This window comes from Palaemon carinicauda, chromosome 21 (assembly GCF_036898095.1).
Source record: "Palaemon carinicauda isolate YSFRI2023 chromosome 21, ASM3689809v2, whole genome shotgun sequence".
NCBI lineage: Eukaryota > Metazoa > Arthropoda > Malacostraca > Decapoda > Palaemonidae > Palaemon > Palaemon carinicauda.
In genome coordinates, this window is record NC_090745.1 from 92,115,775 (window position 1) to 92,125,774 (window position 10,000).

At 32.6% G+C, this 10,000-nt stretch overlaps 1 protein-coding gene and 1 long non-coding RNA gene across 11 annotated transcripts in view; one reads left to right on the plus strand and one right to left on the minus strand.

Annotated features, from left to right (window-relative positions):
• The window catches only part of LOC137615324 (homeotic protein ultrabithorax-like), a 1,252,187-nt gene that overhangs the window by 1,122,228 nt on the left and 119,959 nt on the right, over positions 1–10,000 (minus strand). For 3 of the 10 annotated variants that reach the window (XR_011039220.1, XR_011039219.1, XM_068345100.1), the window contains exon 1: positions 5,486–5,670. The gene's annotated coding sequence lies outside the window, so the exon portion shown is untranslated. Of the gene's footprint in view, positions 1–5,485; positions 5,671–8,715; positions 8,767–10,000 lie in introns of those variants that run through there. The other 7 variants (XM_068345106.1, XM_068345099.1, XM_068345097.1 and 4 more) reach the window with 6 other exon arrangements.
• The window catches only part of LOC137615327 (uncharacterized), a 68,776-nt gene that overhangs the window by 10,536 nt on the left and 48,240 nt on the right, over positions 1–10,000 (plus strand). The gene's annotated exons all lie outside the window — the stretch shown is intronic.

Genomic DNA, 10,000 nt, shown 5'->3' on the forward strand with positions numbered 1-10,000 from the left:
ATGATTAGCAGTTGAATCACAAGCAACTGTTCTTGTCAGGTGTTTCATGGTTTTGCGCTTGCTCCATTGGTTTGTTCGTTTGCTTTTCATGGCAAACATTCTGTTTCGTGATACTTTATAAGAAGTAAATTACGGTCGAAATGTCTAGGTAACATAAAAACGAGGACACCAGTATTATCGATGTTCCATATACATCATCATGATTTTCTGCTTAATGAAGACGAATAACTGTAATTAGGATAAAAAAAATATTGCGGAAATATGAATAAACAGTAAAATGTAGTTTGGGAATAGGAAATTGGATATATTATTCAAAATTTAACATAATAAATTACGAATCATTAGTATGTCTCACTATTTTCTTTGTGTAATGCTGATTGACCTGTAGTGATAGCGATAACAAGGTGATAAAGAAAAGACTAAGGAATAGAGGGACAATAGGAAAACAGCATCATAATATGAGTAATATAGTATGAGCAATAGGGAGGAGTGATACTTGGCTCAATGCTAACAGGCGCTGCTCTCTCATTATCGCATATCCTATATCAATATCATCTTTCATTTTATATCTTCTCGCTGAGCTGAGACATCTTGTATTTTGTGACAGAAACAGTGTTACTTTCATTTATTTTCTTTTTGGCAACATGGTGAACATTATCTTCGGCAAAAATGCATCGTAGTATTTTGAGTAATCGTTTCTTTACCAAAAGGTTTCCACAAACAAACGAAACGACCACAGACATTACTTTTCCCATCACTAAAAGACCTTAACCGCCACTGAGACGTCATCAGTCTAATTAAATGACCTTCATAAAAGACGATTGCTTTTTTTTTTTAATTCCTTAAATCAAAGAGTATTATGGTTAAACTGCTGAAAATCTACAACGTTTTTCAATTATATTAATTTCCTTCTCTTCTGCCTACTATCATTACGAATTCATACTCCCATAGCCAGGAAATTTTCCTTTCCCAAAATATCTCATTACCATCCACGCACACACACAAACACACACACACACACACACACACACACAAAACTCTTGCGATAAAGGAATCAATCCACATTCCAACTTCAACACTTTTAAGAGAGTGATAGATATGCTGTGATCTGAAATAAACATCAAATAAGTTCAAAATATAGTAAGCAGTTTAGATTGAAAATGGTTACCTAAAAAAATGTAAATGCAGGCTTACTAAAAACGACCGTTAATTATTCGATCATAGAAATCTAGCAGTAATATAACCTAAATCAAACATATCATTTAAATATCTGATGGATCAAATAAAGAATCACATTAGATTTTCATGTTTTTAATAGTGCTTTTGTTAATTTATGTCGAATTTGGTCCAAACATTTCTACAAACCGCGTAACTTAGTATTGCTAAAGTACTAGGGGCCTAGAAAATAAAACTCTTCAAAGAAACCGACTTAAACTTTCCCTACATTGCTGAGAGGTTAACCGGATTTCTTTGAACATCCTCATTTGAAATTTCAGTCTCGTAAGTAATAAATCAATCCCTGGAGCACATATAACCTAACATAATGGCCGTTATGTCGTTAGTAAGTATGCCTAAGCGCATATAAACTTGATAGATTCACGGCAAGGCAGGACAGGGGTAATAAATGTCACTGGCGCATACCAATGACTTGATGCTCGTTCGTCAGATTTCGATATCATCCTTCCTTCCACAAGTGCCTTTATGCATACGGATTGCAGGAGTCTATACACCTGTTGGCTTTCAGTCAGGGACATTTGTTTTCTTTTCCTTACTACAACTGAATCTGGGTTAAAGTCTATATTATTAGTTAAACTTTTCTATAACGTTGCGAGGCTGCATGGGCTTAATAATAATCTTAAATAGGAGTCTAAAGATATAGGTATATGTATATAAGGAAACAAATATAACAGAGTATATACAATATATATATATATATATATATATATATATATATATATATATATATATATATATATATATATATATATATATATATATATATAGATATAGATATATATATATATATATATATATATATATATATATGTATATATATAGACATATATATATATATATATATATATATATATATATATATATATATATATACATACACACACATTATATATATATATATATATATATATATATATATATATATATATATATATATATATATATACATACACACACATTATATATATATATATATATATATATATATATATATATATATATATATATATATATATATATATATATATATATAATCAATAAACAACATTGAGGCATACTGAAATCCTGTTTTAACCGTGTAATAATGAAATTAAGTGAATCAACAATCAAGTAAGAAACAAGTTATCAGGACCTCATAGATTCAGTAATTTTCTGATATAAATTCTCCCTAATTTCAAAACACAATTAAAAAAAAATTAACACATCATTATCTTTCCCAAAAAAGATGACTTCTGACATCTAATCGATGCAACCAATATTGATTTTGTAATCCATAACTTAAAATCGTCTGTCAATTGAATTCACGTATAGGCAAGATCTCAAAGGCCGTCATCAGTATTATCCTCTAAATTTTATACACACAAATTAAATCAAAAGCTCTTTGTTGCTCTCATTAAAAACATTTTGTTTAATCCCTATTATTAAGCAACTCTATTTCATTCTATATTTAAAAGATATTTACCTTAGATTTTTCCAGGAGAAAATATTAGTATGTCTCCGACAAAGGGAATCTTTGATCCTTGTTTAAGTATATAGACTTATCCATAATATATAGACGTGTATATATATATATATATATATATATATATATATATATATATATATATATATATATATATATATATATATACGTATATATACGTATATATATGTATATATATATATTTATATATATATATATATATATATATATATATATATATATATATATATATATATATATATATATATATATATATATATATATATATATACTGTATATATATACCCGCAAGCTACGCGTGGAGCCTTTTTGCAATCAAGGCCTTAAATTTTCATAATTTAGATTCAACCCTCTGTTACTTGAATGTAATTTGATATAAAAACGTAAATGAGCCAAACAGAATTATTTAGCTATAAAATTCAATAAACGCAACACCAATAATTGGTAAAACGTGTCGTTTATGGTATTCTCAGATTCTGAATTAGCTAACTAGAGTCCACTCCAATTATGCTAGAAATTACAACCTTTAAGATTATGAAGCGAGACGAGCTAATTTGGAGGTCTGGTAGGCGGAGGACGAGCATACGAAGGAGGGAGCGCGGTTAGGGCCATTCGTGCTGTGTCCTAACACACGTACTCCGCACTTAAGAAATTTCTCCTTCGGCGTTATCCTTAACTTTGATCCAACGTTCACCTTAGGAATACAGACCTCACTTATATCCAATTATAAAAGCAACTGCTCAGCATGTTATCTGTATTTGGCAAGCTGGATAGGGGGCTCAGGTGGGGCGCTCGTAGTCTTAACATCAAATGAGGTGCATTTATAAATGTGGCGCTGGATAACACTGGCTAATACATGACTATTTTATTTTCCTGGAAAATGGAGTGGGATGCGAAGGGACGGAGGGTCAGGTGAAAAAGATATAGTTCGATAATTCTAAGATGAGTGAGTAAACATGCTTCGACGTGTTACGGAATATTTTGCATATTATATATATATATATATATATATATATATATATATATATATATATATATATATATATATATATATATATATATATACATATATATATATACATACATGAATACACACACACATATATATACACTGAGATGTTACGTAATATTTTGTCATATATATATATATATATATATATATATATATATATATATATATATATATATATATATATATATATACATATATATATGTTTGTATATATATATATATATATATATATATATATATATATATATATGTATGTATGTATGTATGTATGTGTGTGTGTCAAAAAATCTCAAATGGTTGAATCTGATAATCCGATAATGGAGCCATTCTACGATGAATAAAATGTTCAAGTGCAGAAAGCTGAATTCTTCATGTCTGAACCAAAACAAATGTAGCCTTGTTTAAACACAGTCAAAATGTAAACAAAACACCTGTGAAAGAAAGGGGGTAATAGTGAGTAAATATTGAAGCTCGGCATGAGGAAGGGAAGGAAGAAGAGAAGGAAGAGTGAGATGGAAGAGGAGAGGAGCAGAGAGAATAAAGATAGAAGGCGCATTAAGCCATCTCTAATGCCTGGGGACTTTGATACACGAGAATGAGAGTTGTTGCCCGGGAGGAACATGCCCTAACTTCTCTAAGTCCAGTAACATAGTTCAGGCTCTGGAACACAGCACTTATAGCCCAGGCAAATGTGCGATACCACGGGGATAGATAAATTGTAAATTCATTTCATGTGTTCCCTCGACCGCTGCTGCAACGCCTTTAAATATTCATCAATTTATTTCCCGGTTATCCGAAGTCGTAAGTTTGACCAGAGGCTCCATGGGAATGTTAATCGCCGTTTTGTCGCAATGGGCCCATGAACATGTTAGGGCACGTTACCCTCATACACTACTACAACTGATGCTGCTACTCCTACTCCTACTCTTCTTCCTTCTATAACTATTCCGCCTCCTCCTTCCTCACCAGCATCCACTCCTCTTACTCCTCCTCCTTCTCTTGACCCATCTCAACGGCCGCCTCCGCCACCATCCCCCCATCCAGTTCTTTTCTCCTGCACCTAGAGTGTGGTTGTGCAGAGCAAAAGAAGGAGGGCCCTAAGGCCACACATGCTTCCCTTCAACCCTTGTGGTGGCCCCAGTGGCCCTTTCGTCGTCTCCTTGTAAAGCCAGCCTCAGCCGAGCTCCGTTCTTGGGTCTAAAATGCACATGCTGATTACCGAAGCAATAGTCCCCCTTCCGTCTGCCAACCCCCCTTCCCCCAGATCCCAATCCCTGCCACCGCCTACTCTTGGCGGCCACCCCAGCCCCCGCCCCTGTCGGCCCATAATCGCGAGACAACCCCTCGATCCCTCCACCCCCTCCCATTCCTCATGAACGACAAAATTCAAACAATTGGGAATGCGTGGAGGTGGACATTTCCCATACAGGCCGCACATGCCAACGATCCATTTACCCCTTGCTTGATGTCAGCACAGAGGAGCTTCAGAGCCAACCTACTCGGGGTCGTCCAGCCTAAAGACCTGTCACATTAAAAAACTAAACGTCATCTAGGCCTTACACCTACGATTGTACACTCATGCGCGGTGATGCTTTCTAGCTCACGGTTGTGACAGTTTATCCTCTTCCTTTTTTTTTTACATACGTATATCTATAAGTAACACTCACAAAAAGATTTTCAATTCACTCCTAAAACTCACCTGTAATATTTTAGGATGAAACAAGTACAGAAAAGGATCAGAAAACTGTACTTACGTTCCGCAAATAAAGGAGGGTAGAGTGTATGCAAGACCAACACAGAAGTAACCCTGCAAGAATTTTATTGCCCTCCGAGCGCCCGATTTTCCACCCGAGGGACGGACGAGGTGGGTGGCGGGCGGTCCCTTGCGCTGGTAGCGTGCGTGGCTTCCAGAGGGCAGCACCGTAGACCTGGCTGATGGGGGCGGAGCCTCTTGATCACCTTAACGACCGGCAAGCTCTTCCTCCCCGAGACCAAGAGCGAAAGAGGGACAAGAGAAAGACGTAGGAGAGAGAGAGAGAGAGGGAAAGAGAGAGGCCAGGGAGAGAGACAGGGCCCACCAATACACCGACCACTAGTCTCTCTCCGCTAGGAGGCATTGGGGAGCAAAGGCTCTTGTAATACATGTTTGCGGCTTTGCTAGCCCCTTGTTCCTTTGCAGAATAATATCCCTTTATATGCATTAGCCTAATAAAATCCCATGACCCATTATAACCTTGTTTTCGAAAATATTTCCAGAAGCTACGTGTACCTGAAATCCCCCAACCCCACACAAAATACGATAAAATAAGACCCTAGATATTACCTTAGCGGGTCGTTATGTGCGGCAAGAAGCATATTTAGAGCCACGGTGTAAGCCCCAGGCTCATATAATTGTCTGAATAATTCTGATGTAATTCCAAGATCAGTTTCGAATTCGATACAATTTTCCTTTAGTTATTTCTTCGATTCCTATACGAAAAGGTTAACTAAACATTTCGAACGAATAAGAAATGCATAAATAGGTTGGCGTTTTATTTTTGTAGGCTTTTTATTTTGGTTCAAATAAAACCTAGAGCATTAAAACTGGGCAAACGATTGGTGCTCTTCATTCCCAACAAAAGAAAAGAATAAAATGGAGAAGTAATAGGGAGAAAGTGAGACTGGTAATAATTCTACTCACTTATGGTGCAATTTGATTACAGAGCAGTAACGCAAAAGGTATTGGTAATAATTGTCAACAGCAACTTAGCGATGCAATTGCGCATAAGGGAACGGCTACAGTTATAGCACTGTTTCTTACCTATATTTCCAAAATGTTTTCATGCCCATTCCCGAAATTCAATAAGACAGGATGCAACTTCATATGTAGAAATTAGTTTTCATAATAGTTCCGGCACTTTTCCGCTTCGGTCAGACTCGCACACGACAGTCCGCCGCATCACAGCATCCGAACCTTGTAATACCAAAGAGGTTCTCTCCCACACAAGAAAAAATATGAAGAGATACCAAATAGAAACGATAAGGAAAAACGCATAATCCTCTGCCCTAAAACATGAACACGATTTTTTAAAATTTGGAAAAAAATATAGACATAAATATTTGCGTGTTTGTTTGTGTGAGCGTGTGTAGCGTTGAAATAAACAATAACAGCCTAAAAAGGGCAAAATGCAAATGAAGTTATAATAAAGGATTAAATATATATATAATTCCCCAATAATAAAATATTTCTTTATAATCCTAAAAATTCTAATTTAAGAGAGAGAAGCAAGCGATGGCTTAGCGAGAGAACATACAAAATTTGGAGTTAAAATAATATGTGAATAATAAGAGTTGTGATGAACTTAAAGTTACTCTCACTAATATTTACTGATAAGCGACGTAAAACATTATCTTGAACAATAATGTAAAAATTAAAAGACTAACAACAACAACAACAACATTAATAATAATAATAATAATAATAATAATAATAATAATAAAAACTTACAGCGTCATCAATTATTATTTATAGCTGAATCAACTTGATAATTCGGTTTCTACATATTTCCGAAAGGAAACATCTACGAGTTTGAATGTAAAAGAAATGTAAAATAAACTAATAACGAGAACTCGTTTTAATGAAGATAATAATAATAATAAACTAATTGGTAAATAATTCAACTATGAGAAGCTCACAACGATAAAGATAAAAGTACACACACATACATGTATATATATATATATATATATATATATATATATATATATATATATATATATATATATATATATATATATATATATATATATATATATAAATATAAGGGGTAGCCGAAAGAAATGAAATTTAATCTAACAAGAACAGTCAATATAGGTATGTATACTATAATGTATATATATAGGCTTTCTATCACCTTATATATATATATATATATATATATATATATATATATATATATATATATATATATATATATATATAGATAGATAGATAGATACAGATATTACCTTGAAAAACAAATCTTGAATTCATATCGGACTTAAAAATATCATTTCAAATGTACCAGGAAGTAAAAAGCATGAATCGGTATAGTTTTACCTGCGCTGATAATCTAATTACATCTTATAATGAAGCCCTCAAAAAACCCCAAAACATGACTTACTGTTCTAAATAATTAGGATAACGAAGATAAAGCCAAATAGCTTAGTTAAAAAATTACAATGAAAAAACGAACAAAAACAGAAAATATATAAAAGCCCGACACATAACGACGCATATAAAACCGAACAGCTCCGATACATCGGGAACGGGTGGGCTCGTAGAAAACAAAAAAATTTCAACAAATTTACTCTGCCAAAAACCGTTTTTGTATGAAAAAAAAAAAAGAAAAAAAGCAAGAACCATCGAAACATAAAATTAGATCTAGAGATCAAGGTTAGAATAACTACCCATTCACTGCTTTGTAAAATCACCGCGTTCTCATCATTAAATCTTATGCCCTCCCAACACTCTTATTTCGGTTTCCTATTCTGTAAGCTTCCGCTCCTCAACAAACAGAGGAAATGTTCATAAAGCATAACATGGAAAATATTAATTATCGGTGAGAGCATGATTTTCAAAATACCAAACACTTTATATCTGCATAAGAGATAGAGAAGCGCGATCAGCTTTCCGATTTGCTAAATCGATGATGATGATGATAATAATAATAATAATAATAATAATAATAATAATAATATTGATAATAATAATAATAATAATAAGGAGCCTTTGTACAAAAGCGGCCACTTCCTCCTATGTGTATAAGAATGGACCTAAACTTCCTAACCCCTACCCTAACCTACATGTGATGTCTTTACTGTCTTAATAGGGGGTTAGCACCCCCTGTGATCCCCCTTATTCTGCTGTATTCTTAGCCATCATCCTACATACAGGTGGCCGTTATCATACATACACCCAAATAATAATAATAATAATAATAATAATAATAATACTACTACTTACCGTTAATGCAACTCATACTTCATCTACAGGTTGTTATTGCAGGGGCTGCTCCTGTTAAGATTAAAAAAGAAAAAATAATAATATAATAATAATAATCATAATAATAATAATAATAATAATAATAATAATAAAAGTAATAATAATTATAGGATAGTACTGTAGTTGTGATGACAATAAGCTTACTAATATTTTTATTATTAAAATTATTATAATTTTCAATATGGCGGCCAAATAAATATGCTGCTACAATACCGCTGTTAATGATCTTCCTATTATTGATAATAATAATAATAATAATAATAATAATAATAATAATAATAATAATAATAGAAAGTAATTATATAACCAATAGTAATAATAAAATTTCTACTATTACCACTAATAATGAAATTAATAGTAATAACAAAATTAATACTAATAATAATGATAGTAAAATTAATATTAACAATAGCCATTTTTATGATTACAAACAAAAATAATACTACTAATATATTCTTTTTATTTGTATAATTATGGTTTCCATTTAAATCACAACAACAGTAACTACAATAATAATAATAATAATAATAATAATAATAATAATAATAATAATAATAATAATAGTAGTAGTATTTGTATTGGATTGATGTAAAAAAACTTCCGTCGTTAAAGTATTTTAACAATAATCTTAATTATAAAAATTCAAATCCATATTATTACCATTTAAGAAAGTCTTGAAACTGGATTCAAATACTGAAGAAAAAGCATGACTGGATATAAAATGTACAGAATGTAAATTATATAAAAAAGAAGACTATAATCCCGACGGGTTCTTGAGAAAAATAACAATGAGCTTAAACTCGCGAACTTGTGCCCGTCTTTGAACCAAAGTCAAGGGACAGGATTAAAAAACAAAAAAAAAAAGATGTGTAAAGAAAAAGGAACTCCAAAGTGAAAGCGCTTGCCTTCTCTCTCTTGATAGTTGGAGAGACGGAAGCATCATGATATGGTCATTTTCGTGGTAGGGTCGCGTCAACTCACATAGGATTCGTTCTTGCCGCTATTTCGTCCTCCAAATGCCTTCTCCAACACCAATAACTTGAAATTGCTTTCGCCTTTCTTTTTTTCATGAATATATGGTAACAAAGAGGGTTAAGGTAAAATAATTTGGCTTACCATGTAGGTCTATTAACTTGAACGTTATATTTTAAACATTATTCAGTTCCGAGCTTGATATTTACCGGTAAAGAAATACACCGATTATGTATCCGCATAATGTTATCAAAGTGTAACTAAAAAATATAAT